At 49.5% G+C, this 23,775-nt stretch overlaps 1 protein-coding gene across 3 annotated transcripts in view; it reads left to right on the top strand.

Annotated features, from left to right (window-relative positions):
- Smad3 (SMAD family member 3) overlaps positions 1-23,775 on the top strand; it is a 109,129-nt gene that overhangs the window by 5,153 nt on the left and 80,201 nt on the right. Inside the window, exon 1 of one of the 3 annotated variants that reach the window (XM_040275168.2) lies at positions 5,124-5,210. The exons of the other annotated variants lie outside the window; for them this stretch is intronic. The gene's annotated coding sequence lies outside the window, so the exon portion shown is untranslated. Of the gene's footprint in view, positions 1-5,123; positions 5,211-23,775 lie in introns of those variants that run through there. 3 annotated transcript variants of the gene reach the window in all.

The raw sequence follows: 23,775 nt of genomic DNA, 5'->3' as shown, positions 1-23,775 counted from the left end.
GAGGGATTTCGGGGAGAAGGGGGCTAGGATGCATCTTTTAAATGTTGTAGAAGTCACTGTGGTAGAAAATAAAGTGATGACTGCCATCTGTTTTACTATCTGCGTGGATTTAGGGATTCGCTTAATGCCTTCCTGTCTGAACCTGTACAATCAGGAGGAGATAAAGCCTGTGAAAGTGGTTTGTAAACTAGAGAGCTGGAGAGAGGTGAATATTTAGGTTTCTGTCTGTATCGATCATTCATGATGGAATTGTTCAGTCTTGTATCTGCGCCCTTCTGTGATGACCAAGCAGGGGTCCTGTGCTCAAGGAGCTCCTGTTTAGGGCTGGAGGCAGACTTGCCCCAATATATAGGATAGGAGTGGCAGCTAAGGGAGACACGGAGTACCAAACAGTAGGGAGACACATAGTTATTTATGGAGGGAGGGGGTGTAGAGAGGCGGCAAGTCCGTGTGTGATGGGAAACCAAGATAGAGGACCATAATGATGATCATGGAAACTTTTTGGTCCATGGGGAGAATCTGCCTACAAGAAAAGGGATATGTTTAACTTTTGCCTTTTACTAAACTGAGGGCTACTGTGAATGTTAACTTGTCACTTGCATGGAAAGGCTAGTGTGACCTGGGGGCTGTATCTTACTGCACTGTTAAATGTTTCCTCTTTGAAGTAAAAAGTAATATATTACTGCAAACCTGAAATTCAGGTTCCCTGAATGGGTGGGAGGAGGGCCTTGAGATAGCTGAGCTCCAAATATGATAGAGTATCAGTAGGAAGTTCACAACTTGCAGATGGTTGTGGAGGCTCAGCATTTCAATTTGGAAGTGGCCTAGCCTTTTATTTCTTTAGTTAACATTTCATGAAAATAAGCTTTCTAAGCCTGAGTTTCTGAATGGACATAAGAACTTTTAGCGATAGGTTTTTAAGAAATCCTTTGCAAGAATTTAGTTTTAAATGATCGTTTTTAATCGAAGAAAAAAGTTGATGAATACAATGGTCATTGAGTTTTGATGAGAAATACAAGAAGTTGGTGAAATCTAGAGAATTTGGTTTTCGATGATCACATCAGGAACCCAATTAAAATGAATTTTTAAAAAATAAACATTGGTTTAATAGTGTAAATTTGTGATTTCTGTGTTATTATAATGGAAATAAAATTAACACGATTTAATGGACTGAATGACCATGAATTTCTATTCATTAATTTATTAGACAGTTTTAATGCTTATGATGTACTGTATAGCTATTATTCTGTGAGAGCTCCCTTATGAAATAAACAGGATTCTCCTCTTAACCTTCCTCTGCCTTCCCTACCTCCCCGCTAGCCCCCCTGTCCGTGCATTAAGTTCTGTGAGGTTGGAATGCAGCTTTCCTAACCAAGCTCATGAATAGTTCTAATTAAGTTTTGCCCTTGTCTCCTTTGCTGTATTGACTGCTTAGAAGCAAAACAAGAAAATAACTCCATTCCTTCCTCCTAGCTCACATTTGATAGGGCTGGCTGGCTGGAAGGAGTCCTGCCCAGGAGGCTCCTAGTGCAGGTGAGCTGGTCTGCCGGAGTTCCCGGAGTTCCCTGGAGCTTAGCAGCCGTTTGCAGATATAGTCGTTGGTGCTGTGTGGGCCAGACAGCTCCTCCCTGAGGAGAGCTGTGCTCTTCTGATCCCCCCTGACAAGCTCCTGGGCCAGGAGCAACAGAAGGTGTTCAAATCCTCCTATAGCATCTTCAAACACAATAGTTTCTGGAAATACATGGAAGCTGTCTTGCTAAGCCCAACCCACGGAAGTTTGGTTTTTAATTTTAATCAGTTCCAAGTTTTAGAACAAAGAAGATCCAAAGACCTTGTTCAATTCACTCTTGTGAATGTTACCTTGTCACTTGCATGGAAAGGCTAGTGTGACCTGGGGGCTGTATCTTAATGCATTGGTTAAATGTTTCCTCTTTGAAGTAAAAAGTAATATATTACTGCAAACCCTTGCCTTTAGTGTACCTGCCCTGTACTGACCCCCTGCACTGGGAAACAGGGACAAAACAGTGAATGAGGCAGATGCTATCCCTGCCCTTCCATAGCCTCTAGTTCACTGGCTAGTGAACACGGGTTCTTTGGAGTTGTAATAATGCTGGGTGTGTTCAGGCTTGAGCTAATTTGTAAATAATGTTTTCTTGGTGTTAAGAGACCAAATCCCCCCAAGCTCTGCTGTTTATGGACTCCTGACAAAGGTAACTCTGTGTGTGTGCGTGTGTGTGTGTGTGTGTGTGTGTGTGTGTATAAAATATAATTTTCTGTTTTGACTTAATTAACAGTTTGAGAAATAACAAATCCACAACACAGTGCCACTATCTACTGCTGATGATCAGAGGCCCCTGCTGTCCACAGCAGCCTGGCACAGTGGCCCACTGCAGCACGATGTTTTGACAGAGAGACTCAGTTTAAAATGAAAACACAGTAGAAGCCTATTAATTAAGAAGTTTGGCTAATTCTGGACTCTGCTAAAGTTTACTCAGCAGTGTTTTTTTTTTCCTCCCCATAAATGTTATCAAAGAAAAATTACTAATAAGCAAGGTTTTGGGGGGATTATTTTGGAGGCAGTAGCCAGAAGAGCTGGGTAGGTTCTAGACCTACCTCTGTTTTGTGTGAACTGGGGCAAGACACGTAACTTTTCTGGGCCTCTGATCTTCTCAACTGGAAGACAGACTGGCTGAGCTCTCCTGGAAGACTCTTCTAGTTCTGACTTGATTTTCACGTAAGCATTCTGGACACTTCTGTTTGCATGCGACCAGTTAATCAGTGAACCAGAGATCTTAAATATTAGTGTTCCAAGACCCTCTTTGCCTGGTGTCCGTTTATATAAATGAAAATAACAAAACTGTAATTCAGTCTTTAATTTGGGTTGTTTTTCCTACTTCTTCCTACCCCGGGAGGCTAACAGTGAAATTTAACTACAAAGGAATATGAAAATAACTGACCCCAAGGATAAAGACGTGGAGGCTGCGTGGCTTAAGATGCCAAGAGCAGTTTTTCTTCCTTTGTGGCTATTTTCGGCTATTCTCAGAGCAGGAAGTTTTCTTAAACTAATGACCACAGATGCCTAAAAATGGTGACATGGAAGAGGTGGGCATTATAGAGGATACCTGCGGAAAATGTTTGCTCATATGTAGCGTTTACCCAGGAAGCTTCCTTTATTTATTTTCAAACATCTATATAAAGAAAGACTACAGTGGATTGCGTAAGCAGGAGCCTTTGTCAGGCAGCGTGGAGGTTACAAGTTGAAACCCCAGCTGGGAAATGAAAAGTGAGTTTCTTCCGCCAGCCGCTGGCTCTCGGTCACGTGGCTCTCAGGGCTGGCGGGGGTTTCTCTTGAGTGCTTTGCGGGTGGTGAGGGCTCGAATATTGTTGAAGAAACATTGCATATGGGCTTGCCGTGGAAACCTGCAGAGGGATCACCCCGTGGCTTTTATGGCTGAGCGTTGTCACCGGCTGCCCGGCCGGCCGAGTAGTAGTTTGCAGGGGCCACCATCATTTCTTTTTGAAAACCAGACTTTTGAAAATAGTAATGCTTTCTGGGTGTGTGTTTTTTAAAGGTCTGTTTTTACGCTGTCACAGCTCAAAAATGCCAAAAGGCATTTTTTCCTTAAAAAATCACCTCTGGGCTAAACCCAAATGTGGAGTAATGGATCCAGAAAGGACTTTTTGAGTAGTTACGAGAGGCTGAGTGCTGAGCTGATGATCGACGTTGGATTTTTCCTTCTGCTTCTTTCTTGTCTGCTGTAAACTCCCCCAGCCTCAGTGGATGCAGACTCCAGGCGCATTTCACTTTTCCACATGGGTGGGCGGGCAGGTGGGTTTGATTGTGTTCTGTTACCCCTTTAAATTTGGTGTGTAGCCATTTCCCTCTCTCCATACAGGTTCTTCACGTGTTACCTGGGGAGCGGCGGGGAGAGGAAGACAGGAAGTAGTGCACACTAACGTGGAAAGAGTGGTCCCTTTGAGTCTACGAGGCATGTGGTGGCCTCAGAACATCAACTTACTGAGTCTGGTTTCCCCTTCTGTAAAATGGGGTTGGAACCACCTGCCCCATATAAATCAACCTGAATGAGATAAAAGAGATCAAGTACTTCATATTTGTAGCTCAGAGCACATAGTAGGTGTTCAATAAATGCCCATTTTCCCTTTCAAGGGGGAAACTGGATTTATGGTGTCAATCAGCTCCTGTAGGGGGCCCCTCCGGCCCCTTGTGCTCAGGGCTCACCATTTGGAGGACCTCAGTTTATGCACTGAACTTCCAACCTTCCCCAAAAGTATGTGGCCACGCTTGTTGACTTAGGGCTGTTGAAAGACAAATAATTCATATTCTTTGTGCTTCTGCCTTCCCCCCCTCACCTTCTCTGCTGCCATTTTTAAAATTGTTTGGCTGACTAAAAATAATAGTACTGAAAACAGACTTTGATGAATCAGTGCTGCTGGGGAGGGGGAAGGGCAAGGTCCTGAAGCAGAAAGGCCGTGCGTGACTCATGCGCTGGTCACCGATAGCTGCCCGTAAGTGTGTGGAAGTGTGTGATGTTTATTGTTGCTGGTGTTTTCTGGAGGCCCAGTTGGAAGGCAGTTCTGGCTCTCCCTGAAGTCCTGCCTCCTTGGTTTGGGCTGTTGAGTGAGAAGGGTCAGCTGTAGACATACATGTCTCCTCAGCGTCTTGGACCTGAATGGTGGGACCTTTGACTGTCCCTAGAGCTGTGTGAACCTAGGAAGCCATGCCTTGTCTCTCCTCTTGGCTGGACTTCTCTTCATGGGGCAAGGAGTTGTGTAGGGCCAAGGGACAGGCCCATCTCAAACATGTATCTCCTTTGTCCAGACTGTACCCAGGGCCCTGACCCTTCAGTTGGCTGCTCCAGTGTCTGCTTCTAAGTTCTACCTGGGCCTCTTCCTCAGGTCCATCTGTCTGAGGTCAGATGGTGTCTGCCATGGACAGTGGGTACACCTGTGGGCTTGTAGGCTGGGTAAGAGGTGCAGGGGCCTGGTGGAGGGATCAGCTGGATCTTGGACTTATGTCCTGGGGACCCAGTTGGTGTTCGTGAGGCCCCCAAGGTAGAAGATGGTGGTGGGGTAGGTTGACACCCAGGGCTTCTTCTTCCTAGGCCTCCCCATTCCACTGTGAAGCCAAGGGACCAGAGAATTCCAAGTTCAAACCTGGTCTTCTAGGTCACATGAAGGGACCTGTCAAGGTAGGATGCTGGGACACATTCCAGTTCACAGTTTGTTCCCTCAGTCTCTCTATTTGAAATGTGACACGGGATGCAGGCCTGCATGGCTCCTCGCTCTGGGGCCCACCGATGGTAGTGGCAAACCTACTGTTAGCACTATCCATTCCATTGTGTGGCCATAACTGAGGCCTGGCCCAGGTGGCACCATGGGATGGATAGCATTATGGAAATATCTGCAGGAGTTGATCACCCTCACCCTGAGCTCAGGCCAAGGGAATGAAATGCAGGTCCAGGAGCAGGTACCTCCTACTGCAGTTGCCCCTCCAAAAAATGGAGCAGAGAGCCAAACATGGACTGAGCATTTGTGTGAAGGAAACATTTACAGAGCACTGACTTTGGGCTCAGCCTCCGGGGACACAAATGAAGCCCTGTCTCTGAAATGCCTAGAGGTAAAGGGGACACCGGTAACCAGCACAGTTGCTCAGCCCCTTGCAGAGACAGTTCAGTAAAGGTCAAACCGTGTTATTCGGGAACCCAGAGGAGGAGCAGCCATCCTGGGGGTGTCAGAAGATTCCAGAGAGGAGGTGATACAGCAGTGGATGGACAGAAGGATAGACAGAAGCGTGGGAGGCTGCAGAGAGAGCAGGCCAGACGGAGCTGGGAAGGCCTGATGTCTGGGGCCAGCAGAGCAGTTCAGGGTGGCCAGAGCATAGAAGAGGGAGTGGCCGGCGAGGAAGGGAGAAGGATGTTGCCCAGCCCTTGGTCGGCCAGGCTTGGCCTCTGGACCTTGCTCTGTCAGCCTCCAGCAGATTTTAAAGTGGGGGAGTGGCGTGGCGAAAGCCTCTGTCCTGTTCCTATTCCGTTTCCGCCCCCGGGCCCCATGGCCAGTAACAGCAGGGTTTCTGCCCGAGTTATCCAGGTCAGAGTCATAATCCCTTACACCACCATGCGGACAGTTTTAGGCTCTGTCTGGACCACGTTGAAAACAGTGTGTGTTGGCTGTCAGGAGAAGAGACGCGTTGTTCAGCCAGGAGGGCTCTGGGAGCCGAGTGTTCAGGTGTTCTCCAGTGACTCATGTCATGGATTCCTTGGGAAGTGAAGTGGAATGTTGCTGGGCTTCCTCTGGTACCTGCTGTCCCTAAGCAAAGACTCCAGAGGGGGAGCTGGGCCCCTCTTGGGGTCTCCCTGGGTAAGGCCCAGTGGCTACCCAGTGTCTCCATTTCTTCCTGGGTGACTCCCTAGGCCAGGCTTTCCTGTTGCCGTCTCCACTGCAGCAGGCTCATGAAATGGTATCGGTGTGTTAGAAACCTTATATTCTCTAATAAGAGAGTAAAATAGTTTGCTTAGATCAGTGTTGTTCATTTATTCTTGTCATTGAGAACTAACAGGTCATCTTGACCATGTAGACTTTGTGTACAATGGACCTTATCTGTTTAAAGTCCTTTTTTTTTTTTTTTGATAATCTAAGTTGATGGGTTTTTAAACGATGGAGTTTTGTATCCACCCACAGGTTCTAGTACATGGACCATTCTCGGGACCATTGCTAGGAGCCTGCTACTAAAAGTGAGATGAAGCTGGCGCTTGGCAGAGGAGCACCCTGGGTTCCTATCCCTGCTCCCCACTGACGGCTCTCGTGATAGTGGCCCAGTCCCTCAACTCCTTGGGGCCTCCCTTTCCTCCTGAGTAAAATGGAGAATATAAAACCTCTCTCCCTAGGCTTGTTGAAATTGATTATTTAGATCAACTGTGAAAAACATAAAAGTGTTTTTCAAGGTGCAAAGTGTTAATCAGTGTCACCTCTGATACTTTGTGAAGCCCAGCTCTCTAGTGTGGCTCAAAACCCTTGCCGGCAGTGATAGACTTAAGATTCTAAGTGAACGCCCAGATTTCACAGAGACCTTAGAGAAAATTAGAGTGCACAGCTTGGATAGGGTATGAACCACTGCATGCATGTTCCAGCGCCTTGCCTTGGAAGCGCAGCTGGGCTGTTGCTCTTGTCTTGATCAAGAGTTTGAGTCAGAATATGTCAGGGTTGGTGGTTCGGGCCTTTGGCATGTCATCTAGGCCCCTTCCGAGGGTGATCCTGGGATGTTCTGCCTGGACTGAGTGCTGGCAGTACGCCAGATAGCAGGGTACCTCTGCGGTCCTCTGGGAAGGTGTGCTGTCCTGTGTACTGAAGCTGTGAGGGTGTCAGTGATGGATTGGGATTTTGCACTCAGATCTCTGGAGCTCAGTCCTGTTTTCTGCCCTCTGTCTCCACAGCAAACTGAGAAAAAGACCACTCTCATCCTTATATGAAACTTGCCTCTCTCTCCTTATTTTGTAAACAAGAGAAACAAGGTTCAGATGATTCGGAAAAGTTGCTTTAGGCCTAGGAGAAGGGTCAGAGATGGATTTACCTCCTTCTCCTAGAATCTAGAGTGGCAATATAAAAAAAAAAAAAAAACTACTCAGGACATTTCTAAGAACGAAAAGGGCAACACCATTAATAATTATGGTCCAATGGTATGCATAAACCTGGGCTGTGCAGGCAAACCTGAGTGAGTGGTTCTCCGCCCCTGTCTCTGTACCAGTGACTGTGACCCTGAGCGCAGGAACAGGGAGAGCCAGATCTGCTGGTTTCCAGATTATGGCTCCAGTGGAGGGATGGTGTGCATTAGTGACTGCTATTCCAGGTGAAGGGACTGACCTGAGGTCCTGCAGCAAGTTGGCAACATCATATTTTAAAACGGGATGAGACCTTAAGGATGATCCGACATGGTGAAGTCAGCACAGAGCTTAATTGACTACGGATTGAAGGGAGGTGGGGGTGGAAGTGGGTGCATATAGGGGATGTCTGTACCCTCATCAGGCTCTGTCCCTTTGAAACCTGGGAGATGCCACTAGGCCCAGTGTAACCCGGATGATGTTAAATGGCCAGGAGCAGAGACTTCTGGGGGCTGACCTCTCTGGTTCCTATGTTGCATCTGAGCTGAGGACTCAGATATACTCTTGGTTGGGAGTGGTGAAAGTTTAGTGGATAATCTTTTTACTCAAGAATTTTTTTCGAGGTGGTGAGGAAGGAATTAAAAATAACAGCAAGCATGCCTGTCTTTCTCTGTGATTGTGGTAAATGCACGGACTGTGCCAGGCTCGTGGAGTGAGCACGTGGCCTGAACAAGCCCCTGTGCCAGCTGAGTTCTGTGGAGGGCGTGTGGAGGCAGCGCTGGTTCGCTGCTGTGTGGTGCTTTCAGGGCTGGTTTTTGCAGTTGTCCGGACCTCATCCTTCCCTTGCCCCACATGATGCTTTGCAAGTCTGCAGAGGGCCTGGAGGTCTGAAGGCCAGCTGTGGCCAGCTGTGGCCCCAGGTGAGGCCTGGTTGGCTGAGCTCAGAGGAGAGCAGCTGAGGTAACAGAGTAATGGTGACAGGCTGAGAAAAGAGGAAAGTAAAACAAACCGAGCTCGGCATCTGCTTGGAGACCTTCAGCTGATGCTGCCACCTGTCATTCACCTGGGTGCCTTTCCAGGTCTCATATAAAACAGTGTTCATTTCCCCTTTCCTGACCCACCCAACACAGGACGCCTGTGGTGGTGGTTGAGGGGGCAATTTGGCCACAGGGTACTCATTGCTTTTGTCCATGTTTATTGGAGAGCCACCATGGAAACGGATCCCCAGCATCTCTAGGGGACCACTAGGCCATCCTATGGGCAAGACTAGAATCTTCTTTCACATTTCCTGTCCTTTTACCATAGCTCTCCTCTTTCCAGAAGCTGAGGCCCATGTCTCCTCCAGCCTGGGTTACACAGTAAGTCACTAGGCCCCTCCCAGGGCACATTCTGGGTCAGGGGCCAGACTCACCATAACAAGATGCTTTGGGCTGAAAGTCCTCTGAAACCCAGTGAACAAACAGGTCTCCATGTGGGGGCTGTTCTATCCCATAAGAATTCGAGGCAGGGGGACTGGGGTGGTGGCTCAATGGTAGAGTGCTTGCCTGGCACGTGTGAGGCCCGGGCTTCCATCCTCAGCACCACATAGAAATAAACAAATAAAGTGAAAAATCCATTGGCAACTAAAAAATAAAAAAAAGAATTCGAGGCAGGGAGGATTCAAGTGTTGGAGGGTCTCGGGAACCTTCCTTCTTCCTGCTCTGCCATTTCTAACTCGATGGCTTTTTGTTTTCAATCTGGTTTCTTTGCGGTCCACAGATGGCCACGGCTGTTGCAGATATAACCTCTTTAAGCAGTTGCAGCCAAGGGCAGAAAGAGGCTGCTTCTCCTTGGGGGTCTCTATCCAGCAAGAAAGATCAACGATAGAGATGTCATTGGGCAGCGTCCTGTCACATGCAGTCCATGGCAGAAGTAGTGGATTGTCAAAAGCCTCTTGAAATCAAGGACCTAGATATTTCTTTAACCCATTAGGGTTCTAGTGTGGGGCTAGGTTAATTTTAATCAACACCTGTCATTTGTTCTCTTCTCCCAGCCAGACTCCTTAGCCTATACCAGTGCCTCCGCTTGGTGAGGCTGTCTCCAAAAGCCAGACTCAGTTCCCGCCCTCATGTGGCTTGCAGTCATTCGAGGTGGAGAGACGATTATGTAACTGTGTTGGAGCATCTAATGGGTAGATTATAGCAGTCTGGTGGCTTTGGCAGCTTTGGAAGAGGTGTTAAATTACGTCTCAGGGAGACAGGCAGAAGTGAGAATCACAGAGGGGACTCTGGGGGCCTCTGATGAGGTCTGAGGACCACACATTTTGTGACCCACGCCAGGACTTTTCAAACAGTTTAGGTGTCTGTCTCCACCTCTCTGCCCATTTTATTTTCCTGTTGACAAAATGAAGATGAAAAAAACCTCCCCCTGAGTCTGGAGGGGGGCAGGGTGCAGAGCTAAGAGCCTCCTTCCCCCAGGGGAATTTTCTGAAGGTTTCTGTGTATTCTAGCTTCAGAAGCTTACGCAGGTTAATTTCACGTTTAATGCCTTGGTGCCTCTCACTTGCTTTGAATCTGCAGGATGCGTTCTCTGAAAGCATGCCCATGAAAAAAATAAAAATTCGATGCATGAGTGCCGCTTAGAAACAAAGTGCTGACGTTCCTAGGAGGCCTCTGCCATTTCCTGAGGGCGCCGTCTGCAGGCTGGCATGGGGACCCTGGCATCTTCTTGTCCCAGGGAGCTGACAGCTAACTTCAGGACTGCCAATGCCCTTTCATCCCAATTCTGAGCAAACAGAGCCTGGGCGAGGCCTCACGGTTTACTTTCCTATTGATATTGAATGGGATAACTTGGGACCCCAGAGAGCATCTCAAAGCTAAAGAAGTTCGTTTGAGGTTGGCCTGTTTTTCTTTGCTCGAGTGTAAGAGTTGCGTTTTTGCTTTGGTTATTTAAAATAAAGAGTCTCCACTACCAAATCCAGAAGGTGGGGTTGGCAGATGCGTGGGGTGGGGCCTGTACACGTTAATAGACCTGTGAGGTTGCCCTCCTACCCCCCTAGCACCATCCGGCACAGAGGGCATGTGTCTGGAAGCCAAACGGCTCCTTCCCTTGGAAATTCTCAGGGTTCCAGGAGCGGTGGCCAGGTGAGCCTGGGTGTGAAACCCAGTAAGTTGACCCAGTGGGAGGCTGGTTCCTATTTGATCAGCCTCGGTTCTAAAGTTAATGGTGCAGGCTTCCCACTGAGAGGAAGTGTCTGCATGTGGGACGCTGGAGGACCCATGCGAGGAGCCCCCAGCCCTTGGCGTAACCACGCTGTGGACCAGTGGTCTCAGACGTTTACCGTGGGCTGTTTATGAGAGGGAAGTGTGGTCATATTTCTCTCTGTCTTGTGGGCTGCATGGTGCCTTACTGGGGTTCGTGTGGGAAGTGGTTAGGAGGGTGAAATAACACTCTTCACAAAAGGGCTTTGATCCAGGGATCTTTTTGAATGTCACCGTTTGGCCACCGTGTTTTTACTTTTTGCTATCTGCTTTCCACTTCGGTGTTGAGAAAATGGAACCACATGCTGCACATCGTTCTACCCAGCTGGCCTGAGTGGGAAGTGCAGGTCAGAGCTCTCTCTGGTTTTGTTTGTGACCAGCGTCAGGGAGACTTCCAGGTCTGAAGTTCTTCAGAGCTAGAGGCCCTCAGCTCCAGACATCAAGACCTGAATATCCCAGCAACACCTGAAATTGAACTTGTACCATCTCTCCTTATTCTACCTCCCACGCTGCTCTGGTCTTCTTCGTCCTTATCAGAGCCCCCAGGTTCAATATAGTGCTGAGTCAGCAAGTGGACACAACAGGGGCCGTGAGCTTAGTGTCCTGTTCTGGTGAGACTGAGGACCCTTGGCACTCGCTTGTGGAGATAGGCTCTGTGACTTTGGGAAAGTCACCTTAACTTCCTGAGTGTTGGTCTCTCCATCTGCAGAAGGACAAGCTTGAAGAGTGAACCTTGGCCAGGCGCGGTGGTGCTTCCTGTAACCCTAGCAGCTGGGGAGGCTGAGGCAGGAGATGGTGAGCTCAAAGCCAGTCTCAGCAACTTGGCGAGGCCCTTTCTCTAAGTAAAAATATAAAAAAAGGGCTGGGGTGTGGCTCAGTGACTAAATATCCCTGAGTTTGATCCCTGGTACAAAAAAAAAAGCACAAACCTCACAGTTTTGTGTTAGTTCTATTAGTTCAGAGGAGGCCCCCCCCTCTGAGCTCTCCTCCTTGGCTGCTTGCCTTTCTGTTTTCTCCATGACACGTTTTCCCAGGGACCTCTTCTAAGTTTTTGTTGGACGTGCTGCTTCGAGAAGTTTCTTACTGCATCCTAGTCATTGTTTAATTCATCAGACTTCACTGAGCAGCTATCGTTTTGGTGGTGGTGGAGAATGTGTCACCCCATGGTCCAGGAGCTGCAAGTGCGTTCTTGATTTGGAAGGTCACGCACCCCTCTGTCCTCATGGTGAATGAGGCTGCACCTGAAAACTGACGCAGGGCTGCAGATGAAAGGCAATGCTCTTCTAGCTCCGAGCGCAGGTCTCTTGGACCGCCAGGCACCAGCTGTGTTGCCACTGTGCCCCCATAAAATTACAGGAAGGAAGGAAAACGTGTTCACAGGTTGGTTAGAGATTTCGAAACCAATAATCAGCTCTCTCTGATCCACAAGAAACCAGAATCTGCTGCTGGCTTTGGTCTCTCAGACCTGCAGCTCAACAGAGTGCCCTTTCAAAACTGGGTTAGCCTCTCTCTGCTAATGGCTTTTTCCAGGAACCTCAGCCAGCCGGCTGGTATAGCCTTTGAGGATTGCGATCTGACCGGTGTGCTAAGGAATCTTGAATGAGCAGCATCATCTTTACCTGCAGGCATTTTAAGGCCAACGAGGACCTGGAAGCAAGCAATGGCCAGTCCTTCCAGGTTGTTTTTGTCTGGTATCTGTCACCAGAGGGGCCCCTTTTGATGGGAAAGAGAGAATTAGAGGCCTGGCCCCTGGTGCACCAGCTTTGTGACCCCTAGTGAGTCACTCTGCCACCCAGCCTCTGTCTTCCTCTTCTGCAAACTGAAGGCGTTGGCTTAGCAGGATTTTAAAGTTTCTTCCACCCTAGCGTTCAAATTCCTGCACTTGCATTCAAAGAAACAACCCTGTTACTCATTCTGATAGTTTCAGAATCACAGTACAGTCACTCGGGGACTAGAAAATTGGGGCCTGCAGTTGAGGACAGGATAGAAGTTTGGGGTTCAAAGTAAGCTGTGGTGGCTTCTTCCTATGGTTCACAATTGGTTGTTGGAGTCACCCCAGAAGGTTCTCAACCCTGGCTGCTTATAAAAATTCTGGTGCTCAGACTATATCTCAGGCCAGTTAATTCAGAATTTCTACAGGTGGGGGCTGGGAAGTCAGTACTTTTGAATTTTCCCGGGTGATTCTGGGGTGTATCTAGGCCCCAGAGCCACAGCTGTGGATGCTTATGTAAAGCCATGGTTCAGTCTGAAGGGACTGGCATGAGTTTCAGGTGGAAAGTGGTAGTGGTTGGCTAGGAAAATAAAAAGCACATGCACACAGCAAGTCCTGGGTTCTGGATGTGGGTTGATTTGGTAATGGCAGATGCCATTGGTGAGGAGTTGCCCTGAGGTTTAGAGCTCTAGTTCTCTCATATCTCTGGGTCAGTGGTTTCTCGGCATCTTTGAAGTAGTGGGCCCATCTGTAGTTGGTTATTTCTGCTTTAGGAAACTCAAGAGTAAGAAGTCGGGTAGAGCCAGTGGGTGGAGCAGGAGAGGATTGAACAGGCCATTATACCCCACCCCCACACACACTCCTTTCATGAAACTTAAATAAGAGGCCTCAGCCAGCCCTGGCATTCCTTAGTGTCAGATCCCTGGCAGCATGCTGGTGGGTCCTAGGGGCTGCAGGGTGCCGGAGTGTATGTTGTTCCCTGACACATTGGTGAAAGGGCCTCTGTCTTTGGTCGGCCGTGTTCTGCCACTTCATCTACACAGTCCTTTTCATGTCAAGTTGTTCTTGGTTTCCTGCAGAGAATCATGCCTCTAGCCTAAGAGATCTGATGGGCACAGCTGCTGGGATTAAACGTTAAGGCAAGAGGCCAAACCAGCAAAGGGCAGTGGGTTAAAATAATCTCTCATCCAGGTAGAGGGGTGGACTTCTTTGGATAAGAGGAATGCAGAGGTGGACGCTTAATTGTGGAATGAGCTGCAGGGAAGAGAACTTGTCAAGCCTGATGAACCTCAAGGGGTTTCACAGAAGAAGGGGCTGGTGAGAAGCTTTGCAAAAGGCATGCTTGGCAATGCAGGTGTAGACACTTCAATCTGACTAGGTTGAGATATATATATATATATATTTTTTATTTATTTATTTATTTATTTATTTTTTTTTTTTTGAGGGAAGCTGTCAGTTCAGCATTTAGGAAGCTGAGCAAGGCCTTTGGAGAAAGGGCAAGTGTAGCTCCCGCCCCAGAACGCATGGAGTCCTGAAGGTTTGAGTATACCAGTGTCAGATGGTAGTAATGAGGCCTTTTGTGTTGCAACCACACGGTGAGTGTTCTAGGGATTCAGAAACCACAGGGAGTGGGATGGGACAAGATGTATCAAGGAACCTGGACCGGAGCTAGCAAAAGCAAGATGCACAGGCCCCATTTGCAAATTGTGCCTGTCTGTGCCCTTCTCACACGATGCCAGTTGTCTCTGGCGAGCAGCCTTGGTGGACATCTCATTGCTAGCAACAAAGACTTTAACATTCTTGTATTCGTGAAGCTTTCCTCCTTTCGGGAGTACATGTTTCTCCAGCTTTTTTCCCCCTTTGGCTGGGTATGAGTGGAGCCATCTTTGCCAGATCTCTGCTTTAATATTTGCCACCTGCAAACTTTAATTTCCTGCATGATTTCAGTTGGAAAATCTTTTCTCTCTATACCCAGAGATACCACGGACCTATTATGTCCTCGGCTGCAGGAGCTCCCTGGCATCCTTGAAGCAGTGGCGGTGTTTTCTGTGCATCAGAATACTCAAGTGTGCCCTGGGACAGTGATCATCAGTAAATGCAGGACTAGCTTTGCTAGGCCCTAAGGTGGTGAAGGCTGTCATTTCTCTGTGGGGTAATTATTCCTGGTTTCCCGGTCACGAGCTGAGGGTAATCAGGGGCAGATAAGAAAGCCATATATAGAGCAAAGTACATACTTCTTAAGGTGGGTGGCAGAGGCATTTATATATGTGTGTTTAAAAAAAGCCCTATATTTTCTGGGCAACAGAATTCAAGTTTCCAGTAAACATCTCCTCCCTTTTTACTTTACCTTTTAATTTTGTGTTTATGGTCTCTGTGCTTTGAGATCATCTTGCTGGGATGCCAGCCACCCCTTTGGAGGCCAGGGTGTAGACCAGGTTCTTGCAGTTTCTCCTGCCCAGTTGATTGACAGCTCAGACTTGATTATTCCAGCTCCTGGAGAAGGATAAAAATAGAAACCTTGGGCTGGAGGAGAAGAGCACATATATTTGTTAGTTTATGTCTCATTATCACCTTGGTGGCAAGGGGAGCTCCTGGTGGTGGAACTGTGGCCTAGGGTTGGTTTACCCTGTTCCCTGTTCACCTGTGTGGGTGCTGGGAGCCCCTGACTTTGGACCCACTCTCCTGGGAGCCAGTGACTTGGAGGATGGGTTTAGGGTTGGTTGATGCTAAGGGGTGTTCTTGATGGACTCGGTGAGCTCACTGCTGTTCTTTGTTAGCTCCGCTGTTGGTTAGGGAAGGTGAGGCAGGTGAGGTAGAGCTGGAGCAGCCCACCATGGACACCCTGGGGCGAGAGTTGGTGGAGGCCCCATTTGCATCAGCAAGTGTGAAAACACGTGGACAGGGAAGGCGTGTAAGCAGGGTAGGGGCCCCAAAGCAGCAGAGCTGATCAGTGGCAGCAGAGGAAACACGGCGGGGCTTTGCTGCTTTTTCACCCCACTTTGAGCTTGCTTGCTAGGAAGCTGATTTCAGAGCCAACCAGCCCCAGGGAGAAACACTCTGGGTAAGAAGGGAGCAGCTTCCTGCCGCCCAGGGTATGTGGGCTGGATAGGGCTGACCTCAGATCTTTGTCATGGTGACCTTTCTCAGACAAAGATGGCCCAGTGAGCCCAGAAGGGAGGGGCCCTCAGCACTAGGATGAGAGACCCCAAAGAAAGCATTTGACATAAAGTAAGCATTGCAGACTGCAGGAGGTGTACCCAGCAGCTTTCGCTTGCAAATTGGACTCAAATTTGGGTTGTAGATGGCACACAGTATCGTTATTTATTTTTATGTGGTTGAACCAGTGCCTCGCGCACGCAAGCAGGCGCTTTACCACTGAGCCCCAGCCCACAAATTGGGTTTTTTAAAGGGTGTGTGTCGCTGGTTTGGGTTGTTAGATCTGAAGAGGGCACACTAGGGGACCCCAGCAGGCAGAAGGAGGAGTACCCTGGGAACCCACTGCCTACCCTCCCTGTGGATCACCTTTGCTACCTTGGGGCTTTGCAGTGAGCAATCTTTTCTGTTTTTTTCCCTTCCATTTATTTCTTGAGCTTCTTGGTCATTTTTGAATAGCCAGGAAGTAAGTCAATGATCTTCTATCTGGGCCATCCTGTCATCGTCCTCAGCCTCACAGCGGGTTGACGTGTAGCGCACTGAGGTGCACGGAGCACTTTCCCACTGTGTGTCTTCACAGCAGCCCTGGGTGGGGACAGGGTGAGTGGTCCCTTAGAGTTAGGGGAGGAGCAGGGCCTGAGGCCAGTCCTTCTGTTCCACAGAATTCTTTGACAACACTCTGTTGCCTCAAAAGAAAAAAAAAAAAAAAGGACATACTATGTTCCCTTTATATCTCTTGGAAAATACTGGATTCTTTTTCAGTTCCCTGGAACAAGGGGAAACACCACCACCTTTCCTGTGTACAGCACTTTACAGTTTATGAAGCACGTTTCTACATGTGATTCCCTTTCCTCTCCGTGATGGTTTTTGGAAGTAGATGGTAGTCAAGATGAGCAAGTGGAGAACTGGAGGGTAGAGATTTGACCCAGGGTCCACAGCCAGGAAGCAGCTCAGTGGTCAGCAGGTGGCCTCAGCTGGGTGCTGTGAACGGGGAAGCAGAGACGCATGGAGCACTCATCAGTGGTATGAGCGCCGTCAGCGGTGGTTTGCTGTCGTTGCTTCTGAAGCCACATGGGTTTCTGTTCCCCAGGGTCACTTTCTCCCAAAGGGCTGTCTTGTGCATTCTCTGCCTCACATGGGAGCCAGGGAGGAGTGGCCAAGTGTGGCACCTGAGGAGGTGGTGACAGGCCCCCAGAGAGCTGATGGAAGGGGGGTTCCCCTTGCTCAGGGTGGGGCCTTCCTATCTCACATGACTGACTGGTGTACTCCAAGGAGGGCCACACTTAGAATCGTGGTGCCTCTTGATGCGCTTGAAAGATAAAGGAGTCTGGAGTCAGATTTTGCTACTTAGTAGCTCTGACTCTTAACATAGTGGCTTCAGTTCTTTGAACCTCAAAGTAGGGGTGTGCTCATATCTTCTTCAGGAGCTCTGGAGGAGTCTGTCTCAAGACAGGTGATGGCATATGTTCACCGTGACTTGACAGGTGGCCTAGTCTAACCCTGTCATTGACAGATGGGAAATAGGGCCTGAGGGGTGCAGAGACTTGTCCAAGAGCCTGTGGTGAATTAGTGGCAAAATCCGAGTTACAACCAGGTCTACGCCTGGGATTTTTTATTTTATATTTTTGCATATATGGGTTTCACTTGAATCGGGACTGTCTTTTTTTTAATTCTTGACAGCCTGGCCAAGAGCATTTTCCCTAAGCAGATCATTGTCTTGTGAGGTAGAGCAGGCTAGCACCCCGGGGGTGAGAGTGTCAGGGCCTGATGTCAGCGTCCTGGGGAACGAGAATGGCTGGGAGGTGCAGGGTGGGGAGCACTTCCTGGTGCTGGCTTGGGGAGCCCTGGTTTTCCACGTGCGCCTGCTCGTGAGCGCTGTTCAGAGGCGGGGCTCTTCCCCTCAGGTTTTAGAAAGAAGACTGTTTCCCTGGAAGCCCTCGGGGCTCCTCCATCCTTCCCAGCACCCAATCTGCCTTGGCTTGGGTTTGAAGGGAACTCACAGCAGCGGCCTCCTGGTCTGTGATGTTGTCAGACTCAGATCTTAGAAACAGACCATCAAACTGCACTTGGTCCCTGGCCAAGCGCCTTCTTGAGCACTTGGTTACCTGCCACCCAGCTCAGTGGAGGAGGTGGTTTCCTTCAGGGCCCTTCGAGTTCCCATGAAGGAAGCCACTAGAATTTATTATATTGTTACCATCTGGTTTCATGGAGTATGTTCCTTTTGATTTTAACTTTGCCCATGGGAGGGAAAACCCCTCAAAATGGTGGACAAAGAAGATGCTAATTCTTTCCCCCAGGGCACCCAGTACACACGTGGCTGCCATGATGCTAGGTGGACCTGGCTGACCAAAGCCCTCTTACTTTCTCTCTCTCTCTCTCTCTTTTTTTTTTTTTGGTGGTGCTGAGGACGGACCCCAGGGCCTTGCATAAGCTCAGCAACTGCTCAACCACTAAGCCACACTGCCAGCCAGCCCCCTTCTCTTCTTTGAACATCCTCATTTACTATTCCTGCCCCCCAGAGGTCTCTGGCCCATCTCCTATGACAGATCCCTGCAGATGTGAGGGATCCGCCTCTGGTGTCGCACAGGGCTAGGGGCTGGGGGCTGGCTGGTAACCTGCCCCCACTGGGTGCCGAGGAACCAGCGTGATATGCTATGTGACCTCTTCAGCAAGTGAGTCACTCGCCCCAGATAACCACCCCATGCTTTCAGGGGGAACTGCTGGTGTCATTGTGGCTATGGCCATGGTTTCTCCAAAATAAGGTGTTTTTAGAAATGAAAGTACAGGGGTTGGTTTTCTTAGGTTTGTTGTCATGAAGTCACAGCTCTCCGACTTTTTCCTCATTAAGCCTCGTCTCTGCTTTCCCTTAACTTGCATACCCGGGGTGAGTTTTATGTGTTAATAATAGATACCCAGCACTCCTGCAAGAGTTTTTGAGGAAGAAACCCTTCATAATTTTACCTCTTAAAATTCTCGTACGTTGCCTTCTGTAAGTGTCCGTTCACACAAGCATTTTTGCGTTGCTGAAATCAGATATATTTTTTAGTCCGAGTCCGACCGGGAAAGCAGGAACAGCATCAAGTATTTACCACAGAGGGAATTTAATATGGGGCCTTGGTTGCACAGGAGATAAAGAAGCTGAGAAGCCAAACATGGGAAGGCGAGGTGACCCAGAGCTTAGTGGGAGGACATTACCACCTTTATACTGGAGGGACAAAGGGAAGAGGTGTTGTTCCCAGTGGCCAGGGTTGGGGTCACCGTGGGCCTGTCTAGAGCAGATGCAGCTGCTTCTACAAAGGCCTATACCCTTCCATGCGGGGGCTAGAAAGTCAGGGGTCAGGCGGGGGCCCACAGAGCACAGCACAGGGAAAGGAGGATGGATCAGAGGGCAGACTGGACCAGGACCAGCACGAGCTACAGACTTGATGCTCTAACCTGCTGCTGCTCTGAGCACTTTGCTCTGGTCTTCATAATTGTACAGCTATTTCATCGAGTGGATGCACCACATTTAACCTAGCCAGTCCCCCACTGTTGGGCGGGTGCTTTTGGTTATCAGTTGGCAATTGTCAAAGTGCACTTCCTGGCGGGCAGATCACCATCAGCCTCCTCCAGGCCTCTTGTCCCAGAAACCCTGGGGTGGACCCAGCCACCTGCATTTTGCACTTGCTCTGAGGGCTGCTGCTGCACATCAGTGTTGGAGAACCTCGGTTGTTTGGAGACAGGATGTGGTGGTGCTGCTGGTGGGGATCATCCAGAGCAGCGGGGGAGCAGAGCAGGACTGCAGGCCGCACACCTCTCAGGCCAGGCCTCGCACTTGCTCTTACTTTCCTGCTGGGCTTCATCTTTCCTCTTGTTAAAGAGCTAAAAATATCAAACCACGAGTTTGCTCTGAGGAGTAAACGCTGCAACAGGCTCGATGTTCCATATGTGTTAGGTCTTTTGGAGCTTTGGGGAAGGAAGTGTGGCAACAGCAGGCAATAGCAGTCAGTCTCTGGGCCGTAGGAAATTGGTCCCCAGGCCAGAGCTCTCCAAAGCAGTGGTGGACACTTGGGGGCTGGCAGCCTGCTCTGAGGAGGAATACTGGACTAGAATTTGCTTTCTGTCATCAGACTTCCCTTCTCCACTCTGTGGGTACCGCTGCCTTGTCACTTGTGTCTGGCAACTTGGTTGAAGGGAAAGATCCAGAACCAGGGCCCCTGGCAGCCTGTGCCAGCGGAGTGTTCTGAGGCTCATCACACAAGCTTTCTGAGGTGCACTGGACTTACCTGTCAGACCTCGGCCTGGCCCCCTCTCACTGACCAGGTTGCAGTTCAGATGGGGTGGTTGACATGAAACTGCCCTGTGGGTCCCCTGAATAGAAAGTCATTAGAGTTCACACCACTTCTCCGGCCTGGGTCCAGACTTGCCTTCTCTGTGAGCCTCCCACTCCACCTCGGAGCACAGGGTCTTGGTCTGTGTTGGACCATGAAGGCAGGCACGGCCACCAGTGCCTGGCAGAGGACACCACCTGGGCTTTTCACACCCTTCTCTCTCAGTCCTCTCAGCAGCCCTGTCAAGCAGGGATCTAACAAGAAGTCACCAAGACTCACGTAGTTTAAGAGGAAGCATGTGAGCATGCCCAGTCCTGGGGGGCAGACAGAGCTGCTTTGCCTCTGAGCCGCCACAGTACTGCTGCTCTGAGAGGGGAAAGAGGAACTGGGTAAATGCTCTTGTTGACTGGTGGGGGCAGGTTGGGTCTATGAAGTGTGGCCTTTCTCAGGGGGCGTGTGTGGGGGGGCTGGTTACCTACAGCAGCCAGAGGCAGCCAGCTGTTCTTGTCTTCCTGCCTCTGGCAGCCTCTTGGACCACTGGGAAGACTTCCCACCACCCTACTGCACACATTGCTGACGTGACTAGGGTCTTCTCTGCTCAGAGTAGTTTCCAGTTTGTGGTTGAGGAAACCAAGGCTCAGAGAAGGCTGATGGTTTCCTAGGGTGACTCGGGCGAGGAATCTGAGCCCAGGGCTCTTGTGTGCTTCCCAGACCAGCGCCTCGCAGTGTTCCAAGCCCTTTTCCGTCCCTTTGGATGGGTCTTCAGCCAGGCAGTAGGACCCCCTGAGGCAGCCTGTACAGGTGGCCCCTGGGGCAAAAGGCCATGGAAGGCCAGCCTCAGCCTCTTCTGGGCATTTTCACCATTTGGGTTGCAACTGGGTTCCAGCCTCTGGCTGCTATAGGTAACCAAGATAGGAGGAAGATCCCTGGGGCAAGAGTGACCTCTGCTCCCATCTGCCCTGCGTTTGGGGTCCTGCCATTCCCCTCCATCCCAGAGGCTCCACCTGCACACAGCAAGGGTGTTTACCTGTTCGCTGTCTGAGGCAGACTCAGCACTAAACCATCTTGCTGTCAGACTCTGCTCAGAATTGCTGCCCTGAGGAGAGGGCTGTGGCAGGGCAGGGCAGCTGTGATAACACAGAGCCCAGGGCCTGCTCCAGCAGGTCCCACTGACTAAATAACCGTGCAGAGGCAGGACCTGAGCCTTTAACGTAATCCACACAGTGCTTCTCATGTAGCCAGAGACCATCAGAGGGTCATAATTACCTGAGATCTGCTTTATAGGCATTTAGGGGTACCTGGTGGGGGGAGGCTTGGTGGGTGGAGATGGGTCCAGAGAAGCCAGCTTGAGCTGGCTGGGTAGGCCTTGGGCAAGTCACATATCTTCTCTGAGTCTCAGAGAAGAGTTTCTCCAGCAGGAAAATGGGGATAATAGTACCTGTCTGTTAGTGTTGTTGGAAGATGGGGTTAATGTGTGTACAATTCCTAACTCATGTTTGTCACCTGCCTGAGAGCTGGTCAATGGTTGGTCTCTTCCTCCTTCCCCTTAGTGGTAATCGGCTCAAAGGATGACTGCTTGCTCACCTATCCTGCTTTACTGCGTGGGGAGAGAGCAGTCACTCAGTATGACAGCCTCAGGCAGGTTAAAGAAGGCCAGCGAAGGCTTGTAGTCCATGGGTACTGGATGGGGTAAGCATGGGTCCTTTTTGCCTATTAGTATTGGAGCCATTTTCCAGCATATAGAGGTTCCAGAACCCCTGATCTGGGGTTCTGAGCCCACTTGGCTTTCGATGGACCAGGCTGGCAAGCGCAGCACAGTGTGGGAGTGTGTGGATGGCATGAGGGTGTGCGGTGGAGGGCCCCGTGCCTGGCTCCGTGCTGTTACTACCATCTAGAATCTCTTACTAATTTTAGCTCTGAGCCAGTGTTTCAGGAGGGAGATCCACTGAGGCCACCACATATGTGTCCCCTGTCCCTTTCTGCCTCCTTCACACATGGTGTTCTCATTGCCCATGAGCATAGATGTCTGCCAGTCCCACGATGTGGGGGAGCAGAGCAGAGTCAAAGCGAGTGCTGGATAAGACATCACAGCTCCGACCGAGTGGGTGGGGGCCCCAAAGGCCCCATGCTTTTCATTTGAACTTGTTTGGGATGTGGAGAGAAGGCCGTGGCTTTCTAAGAAACGTCGACGACCCAGGAACCCCATCATCTCCCTTCTCACTGGTTACTTCCTGGTATTAGCCACCTCTTATGCTGAAGATGACAACATGGAAGGCGAGGGAAAGATAGGGCTGCCCAGAGTGCCTGAGAACCGAGGTAGACTGTGGGCATGGGAAGAAGTGAAGGAAAATGGCGGAGGGAGGGGGATGTGATAAGTCACAGGGCACCTGTGTATGTCCGGGCTGCAGAGTGCAGTCTGTGTCATTTCCACCTACTAGTTAAATGCTCCTGGTTTTGCATTTACAGCTGGTATCACATGGTCTGAATGGTAAATTTATGGAAATAATTCAAATTTTATTTTCTTAAAATGATATTAAATAGCAAATGAAAACCACCATGACAAGTTAAGAGAGGCTTAGGTAAGAGGAAGAGCTTTATGTTTTAGTACCAGGGTACTTTCTCCTGCTTTTTTTGCACTGAGGGTCCCCATTTTTGTTGCACCCTGGATGCTGTTACGACATAGCCAGCCCAGCTGGAGGCTGGGCCTTTGCTAGATCCCAGATCTGCTCACCCTGTCTTCTGGGTTGCAGAGCAGAGAAATGACATCTAGGCAAGTGAGCCTCTTGCTCTAAAGATTCTGGGCCATTCCAAGCGATGGTGGCCCCATTGATAGAGATGACAATTGACGGATTTCAGAGGCTGAAACATACCCTTGTTGGAGATATTTTGGGTTCTACTGTGCATTCAATCTTGGGAGTTTTTGAGCAGCCCAGTGTAGAAGTGTAAGCCAGCCATAGACTGGAGAGAGAGGTGGTTTGAATCCTAGCTCTTAGCTTGTCTCCTTGGTCAAGTCTCTTCTTCATCAGGCCATCCTCTGTCTCCTGGTTGTAATGTGGTTGTTGACAACAGGGGCCAAGTGAAGGCTGAATTCTTGGATCAGATCTCATCTCCTCTTAACTAGTCTCTTGTCCTTGAGCAAGTTGTCCAGGCTGCCTGAAGCCTCAGTTTCTCCATCTGCAAAATCATGAGGGCTCAGTGAGAGCCGAGGAGTTAACATCGTATCTGGACCACCTGCCTGAGTCCATATCAGCAGCGGTAGTGACGGTGAAGGACGATGGTGAAGGATGGGAGGAGGAAGAAACAATTGTTTAGAGGTGCTAGGACGAAAGTATATCTGGCCCCAGAGATTCTGTGGCTGCAGTTCCAGCGGCCTCTGCCCAGATTTCTAAGCAGTTTTTCAGACTGTGCTTTAAAAGTTTCTGGAATGAAAGAAAAATTGTCGTGCTTGCAGTTTGAAGATCTGGGTTTTCATTCTGTCATCTTCTTACCATCCTTAATCATGTGACCTTAACTGTCCTTTTCTTCATTAACCCTCAGTTTCTTCCTTTCTTTTTTTTTTCTTTTTCTTTTTCTTTTTTTGTATCCAGGGGTGCATTACCACTGAGCTACATCCCAGCCTTATTTTATTTAGAGATGGGGTCTCGCTTAGTTGCTTAGGGCCTTGATAAGTTGCTGAGGCTGGCTTTGAACTCACGATCCTCCTGCTTCAGCCTCCTGAGCCACTGGGATTACTAGCATGTGCCACC

The sequence above is a fragment of the Ictidomys tridecemlineatus genome, chromosome 5 (genome assembly GCF_052094955.1).
Source record: "Ictidomys tridecemlineatus isolate mIctTri1 chromosome 5, mIctTri1.hap1, whole genome shotgun sequence".
Classification (NCBI taxonomy): Eukaryota; Metazoa; Chordata; class Mammalia; order Rodentia; family Sciuridae; genus Ictidomys; species Ictidomys tridecemlineatus.
The sequence above is the reverse complement of the archived record's forward strand: the minus strand, read 5'-3'. Positions and strand labels throughout refer to the sequence as shown.